General features: G+C 40.0%; 1 long non-coding RNA gene across 1 annotated transcript in view; it reads left to right on the top strand.

The window, feature by feature from the left end:
- The window catches only part of LOC138820435 (uncharacterized), a 32525-nt gene extending 8695 nt beyond the window's left edge, over positions 1–23830 (top strand). Inside the window, exon 3 of the long non-coding RNA XR_011369883.1 lies at positions 23550–23830. This is a non-coding gene — a long non-coding RNA (uncharacterized lncRNA). The remainder of the gene's footprint in view (positions 1–23549) is intronic.
- Positions 23831–24450: the final 620 nt, after the last annotated feature.

Raw genomic sequence — 24450 nt, 5'->3', positions numbered from 1 at the left:
ATGCTGCTCCCCAGTCTCCCACCCCTGTCTGGGTTTACTTCAAACCTGCAGCTTCTCCTTTCTCCTCCTCTGTGACCTCAGTGGCAGCACCAGAACAGTCTGTGCTTCTTCCTACTTTTCTCCCAGGTGGGGTAAATTGAGGCTGCGAGGATAGGGATTTGTCCACTCAGTAGAGTCAGAAATAGAACCCAGGGCCCTTGGTGCCCCAGTATGGAAGTCTTATTTCTACTTACCATACTTTACAATCAGTTCTTTCTATTGCCCTCTCCTGTCCCCTGACCTCCTCCAGCATTCTCTTTCTGGAGTGTACCCTGTCTGCACATGTCTGTATCCTGTAGGACTGATGCCCTCATCATCTTTGCTCCCCTCCCTAACTTCCACCTGCATATCCTGTGTCTCTACTCAGGTCAGTCCTTTTCCCATTTAACCACTTGCACAGGGACGCTAGGCCTCCCCACTAATTCTCCCTATTCACTCTTCCCCATCCTATCTGTATTTTAGGTATTGTTGATTGGGGAGTGAGTGCAAAGACCCTCTTGGAGCTGTAGGCCCCTTGGAGGGAGTGAAATGTGAATTTCTGGTTCTTGAGGAATTTGCCACCTTTGACTCTCCAGTAGTCCAGACGTGTTCCTGTGGAGGGATTTCCCAGAATGTCCCCAAGAGCAGTTACCTGAGGGTGGAATGCCACATGCCTTCCTTCTCTGCCAGGAACTGATGGGACATGGTATTTTTTGGTATTCCAAACTGTGATTATATTTGATTCTGCCTCTTTGAAACTTATGTACCTGCACATCTGTACGTGCATTTGGACTAAAATAGCAATTTTTCTTCCTGTGTGTATGTGTGTGTGTGTGTGTGTGTGTGTGTGTGTGTGTGTGTGTGTGTGTGTGTGTGTGTGTGTTTCAGATCTTCAGTCTTAAACTCAGGGCCTGGGTTCTGTCTCTTAGTTTTTATCACTCATGACCAGTGCTCTACCACCTGATCCACATCTCTACTTCTGGCATTTTGGTGATTCATTGGAGATAAGAGTCTTACAGACTTTCCTACAAGGGATCCTTTATTTGTTTGTTTGTTTTTGGTCGGTCATGGGACTTGAACTCTGAGCTTCGGCGCTGTCCCTGAGGACTTCAGTTCAAAGACAGCACTTTACTGCTTGAGCCACAGTGCCATTTCTGGTTTTCTAGTGATTTATTGGAGATAAGAGTCTCATGGAGGGCTTGGAAAGTGGCTCAGTGGTAGAGGGCTTGCCTTGCATGCAAGAGGCCCTGGATTCTATTCCTCAGTACCACATAAGCAAAAAGAAAAAAGGCAGAAGTGGCAATGTGGCTCAAGTAGTAGAGAGATAGCCTTGAGCTGAAGAGATAAGGAACAGTGCTCAGAACCAGAGTTCAGGCCCCAGGACCAGACCCAACAACAATAACAAAAGAGTCTCATGGACTTTCCTGCCTGGTCTGGCTTTGAACTGTGGTCCTTAGATCTCCCACTTGAGTAGTTAGGATTACAGGCGTGAGCCACTGGTGATTTGGCTTCTTCCATTTTTTGTTTTTCAAGTTTTTCATTGTTAATTAATCGTAAGAGACTCAGATTTGCCTGCCCAGGCTGGCTTTTAAACGCAATCCTCGCATTGCAAACCTCATGATTGGATTATAACTGTGAGCCACCAGTACCACTCTGGGATTTGTCATTTTTGACAAATGCCAAATGTGTCTATTGAGATGGTCTGAGCATTGAACATTGCACTGCACCCAAGGCAAATTTCAGGAGAATGACAAAGATGTAGAGACCGTTTGGTGCCTCACACACACCATTACATAATGTAAGTTAATGACTTTCTTCCCAGAAATACATAACGCTTATCTTTATACAATGTAAGGTGCTTAAGTGCTTCTTCATATTTATCTAAAATAGTATATACATTGAAAGGAACTCCACCATATGTAAACAAAATATTTTTTGTTAGTGATGGGGATTGAACTCTGGCACTGTCCTTCAGCTCTTTAAGCTCAAGGCAATGCTCCACCACTTGTGCCACAGCACCATTTCTATCTTTGTCTGTTCATGTGGTGTTGAGGAATCAAATCCAGGGCTTCATGCATGAGAAGCAAATACTCTATCACTGAGCCATCTTCCTAGGTCACTAAACAAAAGACATTTATGTGTCAGCTGGGCACTGTTGGCTGACACTTGTAATACTAGCTACTCAGGAGGCTAAGAGGTGGGGATTGCGGTTCAAAGCCAGCCTGAGCAGGTAAATGGAGCTGTGGCTCAAGTGGTAAAGCACTAGCCTTGAGTAAAAATAGCAAAGGGACAGGGCCCAGCCCCTGAATTCACGTCCTACTCTGCACTACCAGTTTAAAACTTTTTTTAATGATAAAGCAAGTCATCATCCATGGGTCTAAAACACTTGTGAGCAGTTGCTGACATACATGTCTGCCAACCTACAACATCGGCACATGCAACATGATAGACTTATACATTTCTGTTCATTTCAAGGCTAGGTACAATCACATGATTGCAATATATGTAGAAGCTGCAATCAGTTTGAAGTCTACGTTCATTTTCTTTGTCAGTGCTCTTGTAAGTGTGTCTGAGCAGTGTCCCTCACAGGAAGAAAAGAAGCTCCTAATGACTCACCTTAATCTCATGTTGTGAGTAGAAATAAGACCGGGCTGTATGTCAATGCAACATTGCTTGGCTGTTTTTGACTCATCCTGGTTCCTTGAAGGCAGAGCCCCATCTTTTGATTCCATGTTAGGGATCTCAGGGGAGGTCACCATCAAATAGGAACTGAAGAATATCACCAGCTCCCCTTCATTAAAACCTCATTATAGTTGAAGCCAGTGGTTCACATGTGTAATCCTAACTACTCAGGAGGCTAGCAATATATGGTTGTGGTTCAATGCCAGCACTGGGTAGAAAAGTCCATGACACTTTTATCTCCAATTAAACATCAAAAAAACTTGAAGTGGACCAGTGTCCCAAGTGGTAGAGTGCTAGCCTTGAGCAAAAAAGCTCAGGGACAGCCCTAGGAATGGCACACACACACACACACACACACACACACACACACACACACACACACACACACACAAACAAACAAATACACACACATACACACACACTCAAACACACATACGCTCCTTTTTGTTAGCTCATCTAATGCTCCCAACAACCATATAAGTCAGGTATGCTTATTTCCATATTACAGAGGAGGAAAATTCCTGGTGTGTCAGTGGACTCAGACCTCAAATCCATGCCCCTGTCCCAGTACTTATTTGGGAATAAACCTGTGGACCAAGAGACAAACAGGTTACAGGCATTCTGTGGTGTGTGTGTGTGTGTGTGTGTGTGTGTGTGTGTGTGTGTGTGTGTGTGTGTGTGTGTGTGTGTGTGTGTGTGTGTGTGCACCAATCCTAGGGTTTGAACTTCGAGTCTGGGTTCTGTCCCTTAGCTTTTATTCTCAAGGTTGGCACACTGTACCACTTGAGCCAAAGCTCCACTTCTTGGTCTTTAGTTCTTCATTGGAGATGACTCTCACAGACTTTTCTGCCCAGGCTGACTTTGAATCATGCATGGTTCTCAGATCTCAGCCTCCTCAGTAACTAGGAGTCTAGATGTAACTATTGGCATCAGGCATAGATTCTTCACCCTTCTGGGTAAATCTGTCTTACCTGGTTTCCTCAGTGTGAATTGGTTTTAATAATGTTTGACCCTAGGCCAGTTGAGACTTGTATGTCCTTATTACAGAGTCTGGCTGTTGCTTCATTACAGCACTAACTACTCTGCCTGTGATGAAAGTTTTTGAAAAGAAAAAGTAAGCCAGGTGATGGTGACTCACATCTTTAATTCTAGCTGGTGAAGAGGCTGAGATCTGAGGATTGCTATTCAAAGCCAGCCTGGGCAGGAAAGACTGTAAGAATCTGGAAGTGGGGCTGTGGCCCAAGTGGTAGAATTTTAGCGTTGAATGAAGAGCTCAGAAACAGTGCCCAAGCCCTCTTTTCAGACCATAGGACAAACACAAAATGAAAGAAAGAGAAAGAAAGAAAGGGAGTAGGGGCAGGAGGAGAAGGAAAGAGGGAGAGAAGAATTATGGCATTAGTTGGTCAGATATGTAAAAGCAAACCAGTAGTGGAACTGTGTCGCAAAGTGGTAGAGAGTTAGCTTTGAGCGAAAAAGCTCAGACACGGGCCCTGTGATCAAGTCCAAAGAAGACAAAAAAGAGAGGGAGGGGATAGAAGGAGAAAGGGAAGGAAGGAATGATCTAGTTCAAGAGTTGAGTGAAATAGAAACTTCTGGGTATCCGGGAACCTACAGACAACCAGGAGGCATAGTTTTTTAACCACAAATCCTTGGCTGGTGCTGACAGTCAGATTCCCCCTACAGAGTCCATGCTGTGCTTGAGTTCAGGCCTATTGAATCCTCCCTGGGCCTTGGGACTGAAGATCTAGCCTTTGCTTCATTTGTAAAGACTAGGAACCCGAGGACATCAAGGACCTCTCATGGCAAGAAGAGTAAGACATGGGTATCCATTCCTTGAAATCAGATCCTTTCAGTGACATGCCTACTCTGATCCTTCTATTCTATCATCTAAAAAATACCTACATCACCAGCACTCCAGGAAAAGAAAGGGAGCCCCCTCAATGGCTTTAGGGTGGGTCTCTCTATCCCATTTGACAGTCCTGGTCCAGCACAGATTCTGCCAGCCCTCTCCTTCTCTCTCCCTCCCTCCCTCTATTGTTTTGGGGAGTCTTCAATGACCAGAGTATAGAATGGGCTGCTATCTCCCCATTGGCACCAACAGTATTTAGCCATTTTCCTCAAAATCACAGCCAGAACACGAGTGATTAAAGTCAAATTCAAATCTGCCAGCAAGTCATAACATATAGGGCTAGGACATTTATCAAGGCTGGGGGCCTCTAGTGACCTCAAAGAAAGCCAGTGAGATGGGGCAGGGAAGAGGCTGCAGTGGGACTTCTCTTCTCTGCCCTGCACCTTATAAGGCTTCTCAAATCAAGGTCAGGCCAAATAATAATGACAAATAATAAATATTGATTACTAACAACTCCTGTATTGAGACATGAAGGTTTCATTTATTTTATTTTTACCCCATCAAATGTCCATACCCACCCCATGGAGTATTTATTATTATTGATGTTCTTTCTTAAACTTCATTCACATATCAGAAAATGGTATTCAGAGAAATTAAGCCACTGACTAGAGCCACACAGCTCAAAATGCAAATAGTAAACATAAGAATACTTTCTGAGGCAGGTGCTGGTATCTCATGCTTGTAATCTTAGTTACTCAGGAGGCTGAGGTCTGAGGATCATGGTTTACAGCCATGATCTCCGATTAACCACTAAAATGCCTGCAATGGAGCTGTAGCCCAAGTTATAGAGTGTTAGTTTTGAGTGAAATATCTAAGGGACAGTGCCCAGATCTTGAGTTCAAGCTCTGGTACTGGCACCAAAAACTAAAAACAAAAAAAAAGGCTCATAACCTTCACCCAAGACTATCTCCCACACACCAACAAAAACCTGGACCTGAAGGTGTGTGTGGCTCAAGAGGTAAGTACTAGTCTCAAGCAGAATAAGCTAAGGGAAAGTGTCTAAACCCTGAGTTCAAGCCTCCCGACTATAAACTTGTGTGTATATGTATATGTGTGTATATCTATATACACATATATAAAATGTGTCCACACATATGTACACATGCATGTATGTATACACATATGTGTATGTGTTGATTGGGGGATATCAGGACTGATATCTCAAGCAAGAGAAAATTTTTCCATCATTCAGCCTGTAGATGGAGACTCAGAATTTCTATACTGCAGTTAAGTGAGGATACTCAAATTTTGAAATTCATCAAATCATTGGACAAAGCCCATTCTATTTAGGAAGGGTAATCATCTTTTTTTGCTTTGTTTTGTTATGATTTTGTTTTTTGCCAGTTCTGGGGCTTGACCTCAGGTCCTGCGAACTGTCAGTGAGCTGCTTTTGCTCAAGGACAGTGCTCTACCACTTGAGCCACAGAGTAACTTCTAGGTTTTGTTCATGCGGTATTGAGGAATCAAACCCAGAGATTCATGCATGCTAGGCTAGCACTCTAACACTAAGCCACATTCCCAGGCCATAATAAATCTTCTTTACTCCAAGTTTAAAATTATTTAAATTTATCTATTGAAATTTACCCATGTGATTAAAATGGTAATCACATCCAAAAATTTTTTAATTTCTTTCCTTTTTTATTGCGAAAATACTGTACAGAGGGGTTACAATTACTTGGGCTAGGTAATGAATACATTTCTTATCAAACATTGTTGCCTCTTCCATTGTTTCCACTTACCATCCCTTCCCATCTCCCACCCACCCACCCTTAATCCCCCCTCCCTCCAAAGATGTAAAGTTTGTTTTTCTCCATAACGACTTTTATATCTCATTGTTGCAATGGGTCCACCTGTATCCCTATTTAAACAATTTGTTTTTTATTTGTTAGGAAATGGAAAGACTTGGAAAAAATTATATTAAGTGAAGTAAGCCAGACCCAAAGAAACATAGGTCCCAAGGGTTCCCTTATATGCAACAAATAGTATATGTCTGACATAAGCAGAAACGGTCAGATAAATTGATGTTAGGCGAAATGAACCCCAAGATAAAGATTCAAATGTTTTTTCTTCCTTGCGATTATTTCTAACAGCTTTATAAGATGATTACTTTGTTGCTTTGTATGTCCCTTCCCCACAGTATAACCCCTGCTTCCAAAAGTCTTTTCACAGCAACATTTACATTGATGTTTGACTAAAACATGAGGCACTACATGCTAGCAGAATTAATGTGTTAAAATTCACCATCTCTAGCCGTGAGTTGTTCGCTCATGGCTGTAATTCTAGCTATTCAGGAAGCTTAGAGCTGAGGACTGAAGCTTTATGAGACTCATCTCCAATTAACTATCTCAAAAAACTGATGTGGAATTATGGTACCAGTGGCAGAGTGCTAGCCTTAAGCAAAAAAACCCCACGGATGGTGCCCAGGACCTAGTACAAGCAATAAAACTGTGTGTGCATGAGCATGAACACACACACACACACACACACACATGCACACATATAAGCACATGCACATACACACCATTACTACCACTATCACTAGAATATCATGACTCTTGTCACAGGAGATCTGCCACAGTCAAATTGTGAGACAGGAAGTAGAATGGTGGGTTTCCTGAGACTGTGGAAAGGGATGGATGGAAGGTGCTCTTTAATAAGTGCTTAATTTCAGGTTGGATTCTGAGAAAGTTCTAGAAGTTGGTATCAGAGAGGGTGCATAAAAATTTGAATGTACTTAAAGCCACTGAAGTGTACAATTGTAACTGGTTGAGATGACACATTTTATGCTATGGTTATTTTCCCAGGATGAGAGAATATATAACAATACAGCCAGGGAGGGCCTGGACAAGAAAAGATAGCAGGAGGCGAGGGCCCTTATAGTGTTCACTCCTTCAGTTTCCCACCAACAAATATCTGCTGTTGAGCCACTTGTGCTGGGCTTATGACAGGTTGGAGCAAAGGCAGTGGGTGGCTACCTGTAATTGGCCCTCTATCATTTGAGCCACATCTGTACTTCTGGCTCTTTTTAAGTTAATTGGAGATAAAACTCTCAGATTTAGCTGCCTGGGCTGGATTTGAACTTCAATAATCAGATTTAAAGCTTATTATACTATCTTAAAGAAATGATTGGAACTTGCTCTTTTGTTGTTGTTGGTTTTGGTTGTCAGGCTTGCACTTGGGTCCCAGGCTCTGTACCTGAGTTCTTCTATTTAAGGCTAGCATTCTACCAGTTTTCATTACTACACTACTTTTGGTTTTCTGGTGATTAATTGGAAATAAAGTATCACAGACTTCACTGCTCAGACTGGCCATGAACCCTGATCCTCTGATCTCAATCTCTTTAGTAGTTAGGATTTCAGGTGTGAGTCAATTACACCTTGCTGGGAACCTGCTCCTTTATGAAGGAAGGCATTCTGATTATCTCCATTTTCCAGATATAGAAACAGAGGCAAACAAATTAAAATGACTTGTCTATGATGTCAAACGTTAGTAAATGCTGGAGCTGGGTCTTTTATCCTGGTCTTTCCAATGGCAAATCTCACCCTCAAATAATACTCCATTAATGTGTTGCCTTTGTTATCCCCTACCCTCACATTATTGTAGCAAGGAATCAAAAACACCCACAGGTGTGATTAAGTACAGGCTCTGTCTAATGAAGAGAGTGCCTGGGTTTGAGTCTCATCTTCACTACTGAAGTTGGATTGAGAGGTTTGTTGGGCCGGGATTAAAGGTTTGTGTTTTTGGCCCTGGCAAATCATTGGTTTTGTTCCAGTAGCCTGGTCTGTAAGACTAAGATAATGATTACCTATCTCATAGGTTTATTACCAAGTTCACAAAGAAAAAGGTGGGTTGGTGCCTAGCATATACTCAGCAACCCATTGATGTCAGCTGTTTATTTCATTGAGTAAAGATGGCAGCCTATGGCTGGGTGTCCAGCTCAATAGTAAAGCCTATACTTATTTAGCATGGTGTGGAGGAGGAAGTTTGGGAGGGGACAGGAGGAAGAATCAAGAAGAAGGAAGAAGAAACGGTAGAATGTGGCCAGGCACCAGCAGCTCAAGCCTGTAATCCTAGCTACTTAGAAGGCTAAGATCTGTGGATGGTGGTTCAACCCAGCCTGGGCAGAGAAGTCTCTGAGACACTCAAGTCTAATAAAGTACTCAAAAAAAGCTGGAAATGGCATTGTTGCTCAAGGGGTAGAACACTACCCTTGATTGAGCACAATTTGGCTCAGGGACAGTGCTCAACCAATGAGTTCCAGTTCCAGGTATGGCTAAATCAATCAGTCAATCAATAAAACAAGGAGTACAAGTGGAAGATTCGGTTGTGTGTTAGCCATGTATTTTTTTCTTGCTATGACAAAATATTTGACAGAAATATCCTAGGAAGTTATTTTGCTCAGTGTCATAGATTTCAGGGATTAATGGCAGAGAAGAACATGGAGGACATGGAGCATGGGGAGGGGTAAGAGAGGGAAAGGGAGTGCTTCGTTGGGAAGATTCTCTTTTCTCTTCATTAACTCAGTATGGAAAGCCAGCATACCGGATGGTGCCACCCATGTGCAGGAGGGATATCTGCTTTGGTTAATCTGTTATGGAAACCCACCAAACACACCCAGAGTTATGCTTTAATTATTAGCTGGGCGCATCTAAACCAAATCAAATCAATCCCATTGAAGCTCATCCTCAAGATTAACCATCACAGATATCAATTTCATTTGCCTCCAAATTTACATTCCTTGTTATCTCTCAACTCACCAATCATTTATCATTCTTGTTTTTTTTCACATTTAGGCTAGTGTGTGTGTGTGTGTGTGTGTGTGTGTGTGTTTGTGTGTGTGTGTGTGTGTGTGTGTGTGTGTATGTGTGTGTGTGTGTGTGTGTCCTACTTAATGGTGAAACCACATATACTTTTCTCCTAAAATCAGCAACAAGGGTACCATATCTACTGTCACCACTTGTAAGTTGTAGGAACTAGATTTGCAAGGAAAATCAATTTGACAATAGAAATGTCAATATCTGTGTTGATAGGAAGGAGTGTAATTATCTTTTTTGCAGATAATATTATCTTTTTTTGTTCCATCCTGAGCCTAGAACTCAGCGATTGTGCTTTGTCCCTGAGCTTTTTACTCAAAGCTAGAGTTCTACCCCTTGAACTGCAACTCCACCTCTGGTTTTTTAACGGTTAATTGGAAATAAGAATCTCAAGAGTCTCACATACTTCTTTGTCCAGTCTAGCTTCCAACTGCAATCCTCAGAAATCAGCCTCCTAAGTAGCGAGGATTAGAGGCAGCAGCCACTGGCTCCCAAATCTCATATTATTTTTTATTAGGAAATATACAAGACCCAGCAATCCCACTTTTGGGCATTTACGCAAATGTTTACAAACAAGACCACACTAAAGCTACCAGCACAACTATGTTTATTGCAGCATTATTTACCATAGCTAAGATCTGGAACCAACCCAGATGCCCCTCAGTAGATGAATGGATCAAGAAAATGTGGTATATATACACAATGGAATTCTATGCCTCCATCAGAAAGAATGACATTGCCCCATTTGTTAGGAAATGGAAAAACTTGGAAAAAATTACATTAAGTGAAGTAAGCCAGGCACAAAGAAACACAGGTCCCATGGTTTCCCTTATTTGCAATATCTAGTATATGTATGAGTCAAGCGGAAAGTCAGATAATGTGATGTTAGGAAAATGAATCCTTAGGTATTTTAATGTTTTTTTTCTTTCATGCATGTGTTTCTAACGCATTTATAAGTTTATTTCTTTGTTGCTTTGTATGTCCCTCCACCACAGTATAACCCCTGCTTTTAATATATTTGATGTCAGTATAACTTATGGAGGAGATGGGGAAAAACAGTCATTTAAGGATTCAGGTGGACCTGTTGCAACAATGAAGAGTACAAATTGTCATGTCAAAAAGGAGCTTTACAATGATGGTGGGGGGGAGCGGGGGGGGGGGAGGGAAGGATTGGAGGGAGGGAGGAGGCTGGGAAGGGAGGTGAAGGGTAAACAAAGGAGGAGGCTGCAATGCTTGGTAAGAAATGTACGCATTACTTTGACCATGTAATTGTAACCCCTCTGTACAGTATATTCACAAATAAAATTAAATTAAAGAAAGAAAGAAATGAACCTACAGACCTATAACCAAGTAGACTTCGATAAGGGAGCTAAAATAATAGAATGGAAGAAAGACAGCCTGTTCAGTAAATGGTGTTGGAAAAATTGGTAAACTACATGTAGAAAACTAAAGCTAGATCCTTATATATCACCCTGTACTAGAATCAACTCCAAATGGATCAAAGACCTCGGAGTCAAAGCAGACACTCTGAAAACATTACAGGATGGAAAAGGAGAAACCATAGGTCTCCTTGGCTCAGGCCGAAATTTTCTCTTTTTTTTTTTAAATTTATTTTATTTTATTTGTGAACATACTGTACACAGGGGTTACAATTACATGGGCAGGATAATGCATACATTTCTTACCAAGCATTGCAGCCTCCTCCTTTGTTTACCCTTCACCTCCCTTCCCAGCCTCCCCCCTCCCCCCACCCAATTATACCCCCTCCCCCCCAACACTGACATTGTAAACCTGGTTTTGACATGACATTTTGTACTCATTGTTGCAACAGGTCCACCTGAATCCTTAAACGACTTATTTGTCCCCATCTCCTCCACATGTTATACTGACATCAAATATAGTGAAAGCGGGGGTTACACTGTGGGGGAGGGACATACAAAGCAACAAAGAAATAATCTTATAAATGCGTTAGAAACACATGCATGAAAGAAACGAAAACATTAAAATACGTATTTAAGGGTTCATTTTCCTAACATCACATTATCTGACATTTTCCGCTGACTCATACCTATACTAGATATTGCAAATAAGGGAAACCATGGGACCTAGGTTTTTTGGGCCTGGCTTACTTCACTTAATATAATTTTTTCCAAACCTTTCCATTTCCTAACAAATGGGGAAATGTCATTCTTTCTCATGGAGGCATAGAATTCCATTGTGTATATATACCACATTTTCTTGATCCACTCATCTACTGAGGGGCATCTGGGTTGGTTCCATATCTTAGCTATGGTAAATAATGCTGCAATAAACATAGGTGTGCTGGTAGCTTTAGTGTAGTCTTGTTTGTATACATTTGGGTAAATGCCCAAAAGTGGGATTGCTGGATCATAGGGGATATCTATGTGAAGTCTTTTGAGGAACCTCCATACTGCTTTCCAAAGTGGTTGAACAAGTTTACATTCCCACCAACAATGAAGTAAGGTTCCCTTCTGTCCACATCCCCTCCAGCATCTGTTGTTGTTAGAGTTCTTGATTTTTGCTGTTCTAACTGGAGTGAGGTGAAATCTCAATGTTGTTTTGATTTGCATTTCTTTTATGGCTAGGGATGTTGAACATTTCATCATGTGTCTATTGGCCATCCTTCTTTCTTCTTCAGAGAAGCTTCTCTTTAAGTCTTTCGCCCACTTATTTATTGGGCAGTTGTTTCTTTGAGGATTTGTTGTTGGGTGGTTTAATTTTTTGAGTTCCAAGTATATTTTAGATATGAGACCCTTGTCCGTTGTATGGCTAGTAAAGATCTTCTCCCAATCGGTGGGCTTTCTCTTGATCTTGCTAGCTATGTCATTTGCCCTGCAGAAGCTCTGCAACCTTATGCAATCCCATTTGTCCAACCTTTCTTTGATTGGTTGTGCTTCCGGGTCTCTATTCAGAAAATTTCGACCTGAGCCAAGGAGACTTAGGGTTTCTCCTATTCCATTCTGTAATGTTTTCAGAGTGTCTGCATTGAGTTCAAGGTCTTTGATCCATTTGGAGTTGATTCTGGTGCAGGGTGATATATAAGGATCTAGCTTTAGTTTTCTACATGTAGTTAACCAATTTTGCCAGCACCATTTACTGAAGAGGCTGTCTTTCTTCCATTCTATTGTTTTAGCTTCCTTATTGAAGATTAGATGGCTATAGGTCTGTAGGTTCATTTCTGGGTTTTCAATTCTATTCCATTGGTCCTGAGGTCTGTTCTTATGCCAATACCAAGCTGTTTTGATTACTATGGCTTTATAGTACAGTTTGAAATTTGGTATTGATATTCCTCCAGCAGTGTTCTTTCCGTTGAGGAGCGTTTTTGCTATTCGGGGTCTTTTATTGTTCCATATGAATTTTTGGATTGCCTCTTCTATTTCCTTGAAGAATGAGGGTGGAATATTGATAGGTATCGTGTTGAATTTGTAGATACCCTTGGGAAGTATTGCCATTTTCACGAAGTTAATCTTGTCAATCAAGGAGCATGGGAGGTTTTGTCATTTTTTAAGTTCTGTGTTGATTTCCTTTTTCAAGATTTTAAAGTTTTCATCGTAGAGGTCCTTCACTTCTTTAGTTAAGTTAATTCCAAGTTATTTAATTTTTTGTGGGGCTATTACAAATGGAGTTGCTTTCCTAATTTCAGCCACATTTTTCTCATTGTGGGCATACAGAAAAGCCATTGATTTTGGGGGGTTAATTTTATAACCTGCTACTTTGCCAAAGTTTTGAATCAGCTTGAGTAATTTGGGAGTGGAGTCTATGGGATTCTTTAAATACAAGATCATGTCATCTGCAAAGATGGAGAGTTTTATTTCTTCTTTCCTTATTTGGATCCCCTTTATGTCTGCATCTTGTCTTATTGCTGTAGCTAGGCATTCTAATACTAGATTGAAGAGAAGTGGAGAGAGTGGGCATCCTTGTCTTGTTCCTGAGTTAAGAGGAAATGGCTTTAGTTTTTCACCATTGAGTATAATGCTGGCTGTAGGTTTGTCATATGCAGCCTTTCTTGTATTGAGGAATGTTCCATGGAATCCTAATTTTTCCAAAACCTTCATCATAAAGGGGTCTTGGACCTTGTCCAATGCTTTTTCTGCTCCTGTTGATGTGATGAATAATATTAATTGATTTGCGTATATTGAACCAGCTTTGCATCCCTGAAATGAATCCTGTTTGATCGTGGTTTATGATTTTTTGGATGAATTGTTGAAGTCGATTGGCCAAAATTTTGTTGAGAATTTTTCCATCAATGTTCATCAGAGAAATGGGTCTATAGTTCTCTTTCTTTGATGAGTCCCTGCCTGGTTTTGGGATGAGGGTTATGATGGCTTCATAGAATGTGTTCGGTAGTGAGCTTTCTCTTTCAATTTCATTGAAGAGTTGGAGGAAAATTGGTGTGAGCTCTGTTTTGAAGGCCTTGTAAAATTCCACTGTAAAATCATCTGGTCCTGGACTTCTCTTAGCTGGGAGGTCTCTTATTGCTTTTTCTATTTCAATGCTTGATATGAGCCTGGTAAGATAGTTTAACTCATCTTGGTTTAGTTTTGGCATGTCAATAATTGCTAGGAAGAGGTCCATTTCTGTGAAGTTGTCGAACTTATTAGCATAAAGTTTTGAGAAGTATTCCCTTATAATGTTCTGAATCTTGGTTGTTTCCGTGGTGATGTTTCCATTCTCATCTCTGAGTTTATTAATTTGGGTGTGTTCTCTTCTTTTTCTGATAAGATTTGCTAAGGGTCTGTAAATTTTGTTAATTTTTTCAAAGAACCAACTCTTTGTTTTGTTGATTCTTTCTATAGTTTTTTTTGGATTCTAGTTCATTTAATTCTGATTTAATTTTGATTATTTCTTTCCGTCTACTGGATTGGGGTTTATCTTGCTGCTCTTTTTCAAGGAGGTTTAGATGTGTCAATAAATTGCTAGTTTCAGATCTCTCCAATTTGTTGATGTAGGATCTCAGAGCTCTAAACTTGCCTCTGAGTACTGCCTTTGCTGTGTCCCAGAGGAGCTGTTAATTTGTGTGTTCATTTTTGTTGAATACCATGAACATTTGAATTTCCTTTCTAATCTCTTCCATGACCCACTCATGATTCAGCATTGTGTTGTTCAGCCTCCATATGATACCGGACTTTCTTTGGTGGCTTTTGGTGTTGAGTCCTAATTTTATTCCCTTGTGGTCAGAGAGAATGCAAGGTATAACTTCAATGTTTCTGAATTTAGACAAGTTTGCTTTGTGGCCTAAAATATCTTCTATTTTAGAAAACTTTCCATGTGCTGCTGAGAAGAACGTGTATTCTGAGGCTGCTGGGTGAAATGTTCGGTAAATGTCTGTTAAGTCTAGTTGATCCATGAAGCTGTTTAGATCTGCGTTTTCTCTGTTGAGTTTTTGCCCAGTTGATCTATCTAGTGGGGAGAGTGGTGTGTTAAAATTCCCAACAATTAATGTCTTTGGATCTATATGGGATTTGAGGGAAAGTAGTGTTTCTTTGATAAATTTGGGTGCTCCTTTGTTTGGCGAATAGATATTTAGAATTGTAATATCCTCCTGAACGAGAGATCCTTTCATTAGTATGTAGCGACCTTCTGTATCTCTTCTCACGAATTTTAATTTGAAGTCTATTTTATCTGATATTAGGATTGCAACTCCGGCCTGTTTATGGGGGCCGTTTGCTTGGTAGATTTTGTTCCAGCCTTTAACATTGAAAATGTGTTTGTTTTTACGGGCAAGATGTGACTCCTGAAGGCAGCAGATAGAAGGGTCTTGTTTTTTAATCCAACTAGACAGTCTATGTCGCTTAATTGGAGAGTTCAGTCCGTTAACGTTAAGAGATAGGACTGAGAGGTATTTGGGAGTTCCTGCCATGTTATCTACCTTCTTGGGGGCTGCGAAACCTGGGTTCTTCCTAAGGTTCTTGGATTCTCAGTTTGGGTGCAGGTTCTTGGCCTTTGTTGCAGTCTTGTTGGTTTTCTATGTGTAGGACATCTTTAAGAATCTTTTGCAGGGCTGGTTTGGTGGAGATGAATTGTTTCAATTTTTCTTTTATGGAAGGTTTTTATTTGGCCTTCAGTTATGAAGGAGAGTTTAGCTGGGTACAGTATTCTTGGTTGATAGTTGGTTGTTTTTAGGGCATGGCATACGTCATTCCAGGCTCTTCTTGCTTTGATTGTCTCTGCTGAGTAATCTTTGGTAATTCTACTTGGTTTCCCTTTATAGGTGATTAACCTTTTCTCCCTGACAGTTTTAAGGATCTTTTCCTTGGTCTGGGTTGATCCTGTGTGGATTATAATGTGATGGTGGGATATCCTATTCTGGTCTGGTCTATTTGGGGTTCTAAAAGCTTCTTGTATCTGAATAGGCCTATCTTTTTGTATGTTTGGGAAGTTCTCTGCTAGAATCCTGTTAAACAAATTTCCTAGACCATTAACTTCTGTTTCTAGGTGCTCCTCTACACCCATTGTCCTTCGACTGGGCCTTCTGATGGTGTCTTCCAGGTGTTGGATAGACCTCTCATATTTCTTGGACTTGTCTTGGATGGTTGTATGTTCTTTCTCTATAATATCTAGGCTGTCTTCAATCCCTGAGATTCGATCTTCTGCATGGTCTAACCTGTTGTCAAGACTCTCTACTTTGTTTTTTATCTCTTTTCCTTCTAATTTGTCAGCTTTGATGGCTTCAAGTTCTTTGTTGAAGCTTTGTTTTAGGTCTTGTATGAATTTCTTTACTTCCTTAATTTGGTGTTCAGTGTTTGTTCTCAAATCACTTAGTTGATTGGTTATGGTTTCTTTGGACTCCCATTCCTTCTGTTGGGTTCCATTCAGCATTCCTTTTGTGGTCTCCCTGACTTCATCTTTGTGTATTCCCTACCTGGTCTCTCAATTCCTGAATTACTCTTTGATTAGCTTCCTCCCGTCTGTGGGATTCCTGCAGTTCTCTTTCTTCCCGTTCGTGGGATGCCTGCAGTTCTCTTTGAGTGTTCTCAGCCTGCTCACGCCATTCCTCCCTTTCTCTTTGAGTATTCTCAAGTTGTTCACGCAAATCCTGTAACAGTTTTTGAGTAGCTTCCTCACGCTTATGATATTCCTGTATAAACTTCTGGGATGCCTCCTCTCTCTCCCTATCACGCTCATACAGAGTCCTTTGTACATTGTCAAACTTCTCATTTATCATGTTTGCTAGTAGTGATTGTAGAGCTATTTGGGAACTCTCCTCTGGATTATTCTTTATCTGTTCTAATCCCTGATTATCAAGATTGGGAATTTAGATGCCCGAATTTGCCATTTTTCTTGTGGTTTTCCGGCTTACTCTGCCCATTTGAGATGAAGATAGCACCAGTTTTGTGCTAGAACACTATCTGAATGCAACCATCAACCAAAGTTTGCGTTTGTACAGTCAATAGTCTACAGATACAATCTAGTTCAACAGATAGATCTATTCAACATCAAACAACTATATGTTAAAGGACTTCGAACCGCAGTAAAAAATTTGGAAAGCCAGAAATTATTAGGATTAGGGAGAGATGTGGGTAAAAAATAGGAATAGATTGGTGTGGGGAGGCACAGGGAGAGTTAACAATGTCCTAATCATAATGCAGGAAATGGGTTGGGTAGGATGCAAGTAGAGAGAGAGAGAAAAAGAAGAGACGGAAAGAGGAATGAAAAGAGACCAGAAAAAAAATAGAAACATAAAAGTTAATGTTATTATAGAGATTAAAAGACCGTCTATTTAGAGAGGAATGTGAATATGTTTAGAGAAAGGGAGGGACATAGAGGAGATGTGAAAAATTTAAGGATAGGAAGGGGAGAAGAAAAGATCAGAAGTTCAGTAGAGCTAGACAAAAAACAAAAAGATAATTAAGAAAGAAAGAAGACAAGAAAAGAAAGGAAAACGCTCATTCACATATTCCTAAAATAAAAATTATAAGAGGAGAAAAAAAAACGTTACTGGAAAACAATTATTTTTTCAGAAGAGGCAAAAATTAAAGATTAATAAATGTTTTAGAGGAGAAAAAAATTTATGTATATATATATATATATATACATAAATTTACATATACATATACATAAATATATATATATATAAGGTAACAAAAAACAAAAAAAAAAACAAAAAAAGAAAAGAAGAAGAAGAAAAAAAAAGAAAAAAAAGTCTTTTGATTTTTTGGGGGGAGGAGGGGTGGGAAGAATCCTGTATCTCCCTTTTGTCTGTAACCAGTCTCTTGTTGGAGTCTCTGGTCAGCTTGAGGTCCTGTGGCTTGATTGGTTTCTTAAGTAGGTTTGTTGGAAGAGGCAGAAAAATGCTCTGCTTTACCGAAGATTTTGAGATCCCCCTCCCAGGTTAGTTTTCTGGGAGGGTGATCTGCTTTGAGAATCGCAAAAGAGGGGGATGCGGTGATGAGGCTAGGTTCTGGGTAGAGGTGAGGCCTTTCAATAAACAATAGCTTTTCCCTGGGGCTATTTTGTGATAAAGCTCACAGCGCCCAGCCTTGAGCCATTCTCAGGGTTTCTGTTTTTCAATTGAGTGTGGTGGCTGCTAGAGGGAGGGGCAGCCTCTGGCTCTGGTTACACAGTGAGGCAAGCCACTCCAATGGCTGGCGCCTGAGCTGGGTGACTTTTCCCTGGATGGAGCCGAGTCTGGCAGGTCACTTCACCGTTAAGTTCTTGTGACCTGCTAAATGACTCGTTTTGTTCCAAGGCCTGAGATGGAGCTAGCAGCTCCTCCGAGCTTTGTCGGTATCCAAGATGGAGATCACCGGTGCTGTGGGGAGAGGGGTGGCCTTCCCTCCTCTGCTCCCTGAGAAGGAGTGAGGACGTCCGGCTTGTACTCACGCCGAGTCTTGGATCCTGGGTCGTCTCTGGTCTGCAAACTGCAGGATGAAGATGTCCGCTCCTTGTCGCTCTTGTTGGTGTTGAGTAGAATCTGCTCGTCCGCTGCGTCTGGCTCCTTCGTCCCGGACTCTCTGTGTCTCAGGTATGACCCTGCGGTGGTGGTCACCGCCGCGACCCTGCAGGCGCTCAGATGTGTCTCCTTGGCTTCCCCTCTCTTGACTAACTCTCTGTCCTGTGATGGCACACTTGGTGTGATTCTCTGGCTTAGGACTGTTCACTGGAACTCTAAAACTGCTTTCTATGCGAATGCTTGTTCAGATTCCAGCTTCTCCTCCGCCATCTTCCCGGAACCACATCCGAAATTTTCTTAATTGAGTCCCGGAAACAACAAATCAAAGAAAGGTTGGACAAATGGGATTGCATGAAGTTGCAGAGCTTCTGCATAGCAAAGGACATAGCTAGCAAGATCAATAGATAGCCCACAGATAGGGAGAAGATCTTCACTAGCCATACAATGGACAAGGGTCTCATATATAAAATATACATGCAACTAAAAAAATTAAATCCCCCAACAACAAATCATCAAAGAAACAACTGCCCAGTAAATAAGTGGGCTAAAGACTTGAAGAGAAACTTCTCTGAAGAAGAAAGAAGGATGGCCAATAGACACATGAAGAAATGCTCAACCTCCCTAGCTGTAAAAGAAATGGAAAACAAAACAACATTGAGATACCACCTCACCCCAGTTAGAATAGCTATAAACAAGAACTCTTTAAGTCTTTAGACCTCTTATTTATTGGGGAGTTGTTTCTTTGAGGATTTCCTGTTGGGGAATTTAATATTATGAGTTCCAAGTACATTTTAGATATGAGACCCTAGTCCGTTTTATGGCTAGTGAAGATTTTCTACGTGGGCTTTCTATTGATCTTCTAGCTATGTCATTTGCCATGCAGAAACTCTGCAACTTCAAGCAATCCCATTTGTCCAACCTTTCTTTGATTTGTCGTGTTTCCGTGTCTTTATTAAGAAAATTTCAGCCTGTGCCAACAAGACCTAGGGTTTCTCCTATTCCATCCTGTAATGTTTTCAGAGTGTCTGCTTTGACTCTGGGGTCTTTGATCCATTTTGGAGTTGATTTTGGTGCAGGGTGATATATAAGGATCTAGCTTTAGTTTTCTACAAGTAATTAACCAATTTTGCCAGAACCATTTACTGAACAGGCTGTCTTTCTTCCATTCTATTTTTTGAGCTCCCTTATCGAAGATTAGATGGCTATATGTCTGTAGGTTCATTTCTGGGTTTTCAATTCTATTCCATTGGTCCCGAGGTCTGTTCTTGTGCCAGTACCAAGCTATTTTGGTTTCTATGGCTTTATAGTAGAGTTTGAAATTTGGTATTGATATTCCTCCAGCAGTGTTCTTTCCGTTGAGGAGCATTTTTGCTATTCGGGGTCTTTTACTGTTCCATATGAATTTTTGGATTGTCTCTACTATTTCCTTGAAGAATGAGTTTGGAATTTTGATAGGTATCGCATTGAATTTGTAGATAGCCTTGGGAAGTATTTCCATTTTCACTATGTTGATCTTTCTAATCCAGGAGCATAGGAGTTTTTGCCATTTTCTTAGTTCAGGTTTGATATCCTTTTTCAAGCTTTTAAAGTTTTCATCATAGAGGTCCTTCACTTCTTTAGTTAAGTTAATTACTAGGTATTTTATTTTTTGTGGGGCTATTACAAATGGAGGTGCTTTCCTAATTTCAGCCCCACTTTTCTCATTGTTGGCATACAGAAAAGCCATTGATTTTTGGAGGTCAATTTTACACTCTGCTACTTTGCCAAATTTTGAATCAGCTTGAGTAATTTGGGAGTGGAGTCTATGGGATTTTTTAAATACAAGATCATGTCATCTGCAAAGAGGGAGAGTTTTACTTCTTCTTTCTCTATTTGGATACTCTTTATGTTTGCATCTTGTCTTATTGTTGTAGCTAGACATTCTAATACTTCATTGAAGAGAAGTGGAGAGAGTAGACATCCTTGTTTTGTTCCAGAGTTAAGAGGAAATGGCTTTAGTTTTGATGGCTTCCAATTCTTTGTTGGAGCTTTTTTTAGATCTTGTATAATTTTTTTACTTCTTTACTTTGGTGTTCCGTGTTTATTCTCAAATCACTTAGTTGATTGTTTATGGTTTCCTTGGACTTTTATTCCTTCTGTGTGGTTCCATTAATCATTCTTTTTGTGGTCTCCCTGAATTTTTTCAGTTGTCTGCTTATGTATTACATGAATTCCTCTATCGATCTTTGTCTATTCTCATCCCGCTCTCGCAATTCCTGTATTACTCTTTGATTAGCTTCCTCATGTTCAAGCAATTCCTATAGTTCTTTTTGACTGTTCTCAGCCTGCTCACGCAATCCTTATCTATCACTTTGACTGTTCTCAGCCTGCTTACACAATTCATTTATTTCTCTTTGAGTGTTCTCAACCTGCTCATGCAATTCCTGAATCACTCATTGAGTAGCTTCCTCACACTTAAGAGATTGCTGTTTTGATCTTTGGTTTGCATCCTCTCTCTCCCTATTAGGCTCACACTCAGTCTTTCAAGGTTTTTGATCTTTACATTCACCATTTTTACCAGTATTGTTTGTACAGCTTTTTGGGAACTCTCCTCTGGATTATTCATTATTTGTTCTGTCACCTGATTACCATGACTGGGAGTGGAGATACTTGGATTTGCCATTTTTCCGGATTTTTCTGCCCATTTGGTATGAAAGTAACACCAACTTTGTGCTAGAAAACTATTTTAAGGCAAGCATCAACCAGAGTCCTATAGTTGCACAGGGAAAAGGCTGCAGATACAATCTAGTTTAACAGATAAAATCTGTTCAACATCAAACAACTATGGATTAATGGGCTAAGAGCAGCAAGGAAAATTTGGCAAACCAGAAATTATTATGTTTAGGGAGAAATATGGTGAAAATTAGGATTAAATCGATCGGGAAATGCCAAAGAGAGTGAAATTAACCAAGTCCAAATCTCAAAGAGTGAAATATGCTGGACCGAATGATAGGAGAGAGAAAAAAAAGAGACGAGAAAAAATGGAAAAACAAAAAATTAATTTAAAAATTGAAACTTGAAGATTATCTAATTTTAAAGGTGAAATTGAGAGAATGAGGATAGGATGAGAGGAGGAGTGGGATTAAAAGGACACTTGAAAAACTAAAAAATAAAAATTCTTTTTTTTATTTTTTTTATTGTGAAAATACTGTACAGAGGGGTTACAATTACATGGGCAAGATAATGAGTACATTTCTTATCAAGCATTGTAGCCTCCTCCTTTGTTTCCCATTCCCATCCCTTCCCATCCTCCTCCCACCCCCCCACCCAAACCTTCCACCCACCAAAATTCTAAAGTTCCTTTTTCCACATAATGACTTGTACATCTCATTCTTAAAAAATTATATAGGCATAAAGATATAATACTGCTACTAAGGAATTTAAGCCTGAGAGTATTTGAATTGAGTAATAAATTTCTGTATTAAGTGTGTACAGTATGGTAGATAAGGTGTAATAATTGAGGACGGATATATCTGAGGATGAGCAGAACAGCAATTAAGTCGCGCACAAAAGGACAAAAGAGAAGAAAAATGAAGAAAATGAGAAAGAAAAAAAAGAACTGAAAGGTCAGTAGAGACAAAAACAGCACACATACATATACACCTAAATAAAAATTTTAAGAGGAAAAATAAAAGATTAATAGAAAACAATTTTTAAAAAATTAAAAATAAAAAATAGGTAAAAAATAGTTCTTTGATTTGTTTTTTTATCGGGGGAGGTGGAGGGGAAGATCCTGTTTCTCACTTTTGTCTGTATCAACTCTCTTGGTTGAGTCTCTGGTCTGCTATGGTGTTTGGTTTTCACGTGCTTTGATTGGTTTCTTAAGTCAGTTTGTCTAAGCAGGCAGAAAAATGCTCTGCTTTACCCAGGATTTTGTAATCCTCCTCCCAGGCTAGTTCAGTGGGAGGGAGATCTGCTTTGAGTATCACAAAACAGGAAGATGGCTCTCTCCTCTAGTTGGGAGATGCTGTGATTAGGCTTGGTTCTGGGTAGAGTTGAGGCCTTTCAGCAATCTATAGGTTTTCCTTGGGGGCCTAGCTTCTGAGACACTCACAGAGTCCAGCCTGGAGCCATTGTCAGGGTTTATGTTTACTGAATTTCCTTTAATTGTCTAATATGCTGTAGGGAGGGGCAGCCTCTGGCTCTGTTTACACAGTGAAGAAAGCGACTCCTGAGGGGGAGGAGCTTCTACTGCCTGGGCTTGGTTACTTTCCCCTAGGTGGAGCTGATTATGGCAGGTCAGGTCAGGTTCCTGTGATTTGCTAAATGACTCTTTTGTTTTCTTCCAAGGCCTGAGTTGAAGCTAGCTGCTCAGCCGGACAGCTAGCTAGATTTCCATCAAGATGGAGATCTTGTTTCTTTGAAGATTTGTTTTTGGGGGGTTTAGTTTTTTAAGTTCCAGGTATGTTTTACATATGAAACAATCCCATTTGTCCAACCTTTCTTTGATTTGTTGTGTTTCTGGGTCTCTATTAAGAAAATTTCAGCCTGTGCCAAGGAGACCTAGGGTTTCTCCAATTCCATTCTGTAATGTTTTCAGAGTATCTGCTTTGACATTGATCCATTTGGAGTTGATTCTGGTGCAGGGTGATATATAAGGATCTAGCTTTAGTTTTCTAAAAGTAGTTAACCAATTTTGCAAGCACAATTTACTGATGAGGCTGTCTTTCTTCTATTCTATTTTTTTTAGCTCCCTTATTGAAGATTAGATAGCTATAGGTCTTTAGGTTCATTTTTAGGTTTTCAATTCTATTCCATTGTTCGAGTTTGATATTTGGTATTGATATTCCTCCAGCACTGTTCTTTCTGTTAAGGATTGTTTTTGTTATTCAGGGTCTTTTATTGTAACATATGAATTTTTGGATCGCTTCTTCTATTTCCTTGAAGAATGAGGTTGGAATATTGACAGGTATTGCACTGAATTTGTAGATAGCCTTGGGAAGTATTGCCATTTTCACAATGTTGATTTTTCCAATCCAGGAACAAGCATGGGAGTTTTTGCCACTTCCTAAGTTCTGTTTTGAATGCCTTTTTCAGGTTTTTAAAGTTTTCATCATAGAGGTCCTTCACTTCTTTGGTTAAGTTAATTCCTTGGTATTTTATTTTTTGTTGCTATTCTGAATGTAATTGTTTTCCTGATTTCAGCAACATTTCTCTCATTTTTGGCATACAGAAAAGACTTAAAGAGAAACTTCTCTGAAGAAGAAAGAAGGATGGCCAGTAGACACATGAAGAAATATTCAACCTCTCTAGCCAAAAAAGAAATGCAAATCAAAACAACATTGAGATACCACCTCACCCCAGTTAGAATGGCTATAATCAAGAACTCTAATAACAACAGATGCTGAAGGGGATGTGGACAGAAGGGAACCATACTCCATTGTGGGTGGGAGTGTAAACTTGGTCAACCACTTTGGAAAGTAGTATTGAGGTTCCTCAGAAGACTCCACATAGAGCTCCCCTATGATCCAGCAATCCCTCTTTTGGGCATTTACCCAAATGATCACAAACAAGACCACAATAAAGCTACCAGCATGACTGTGTTTATTGCAGCATTATTTACCACAGCTAAGGTATGAAACCAACCTAGATGCACCTCAGTAGATGAATGGATCTAGAAAATGTGTTATATATCCATAATGGAATTCTATGCCTCCATCAGAATGAATGATATTACCCCATTTGTTAGGAAATGGAAAGATATGGAAAAAATTATATTATGTGAAGTAAGCCAGGCCCAAAGAAACATAGGTCCCATGGTTTCCCTTATTTGCAATATCTAGTATATGTCTGAGTCAAGCAGAAAAGTTCAGATAAGTTGATGTTACAGAAATGAACCCCAAGATAACTATTCAAATGTTTTTTTTCTTTCATGCAAATGTTTCTAACATATTTATAAGATGATTTCTTTGTTGTTTTGTATGTCAGTCCCCCATACTATAACCTATGCTTTCACTGTATTTGATGTTGGTATAATTTGTGGAGGGGAAGGGTAAAAACAAATTGTTTAGCTATGCATGCAGGTGGACCCATTGCAACAATGAGATGTACAAGTTGTTATGTCAAAAAACGAA

This window comes from Dipodomys merriami, unplaced genomic scaffold (genome assembly GCF_024711535.1).
Source record: "Dipodomys merriami isolate MVZ:Mamm:240054 unplaced genomic scaffold, mDipMer1.0.p SCAF_885, whole genome shotgun sequence".
Classification (NCBI taxonomy): Eukaryota; Metazoa; Chordata; class Mammalia; order Rodentia; family Heteromyidae; genus Dipodomys; species Dipodomys merriami.
The sequence above is the reverse complement of the archived record's forward strand: the minus strand, read 5'-3'. Positions and strand labels throughout refer to the sequence as shown.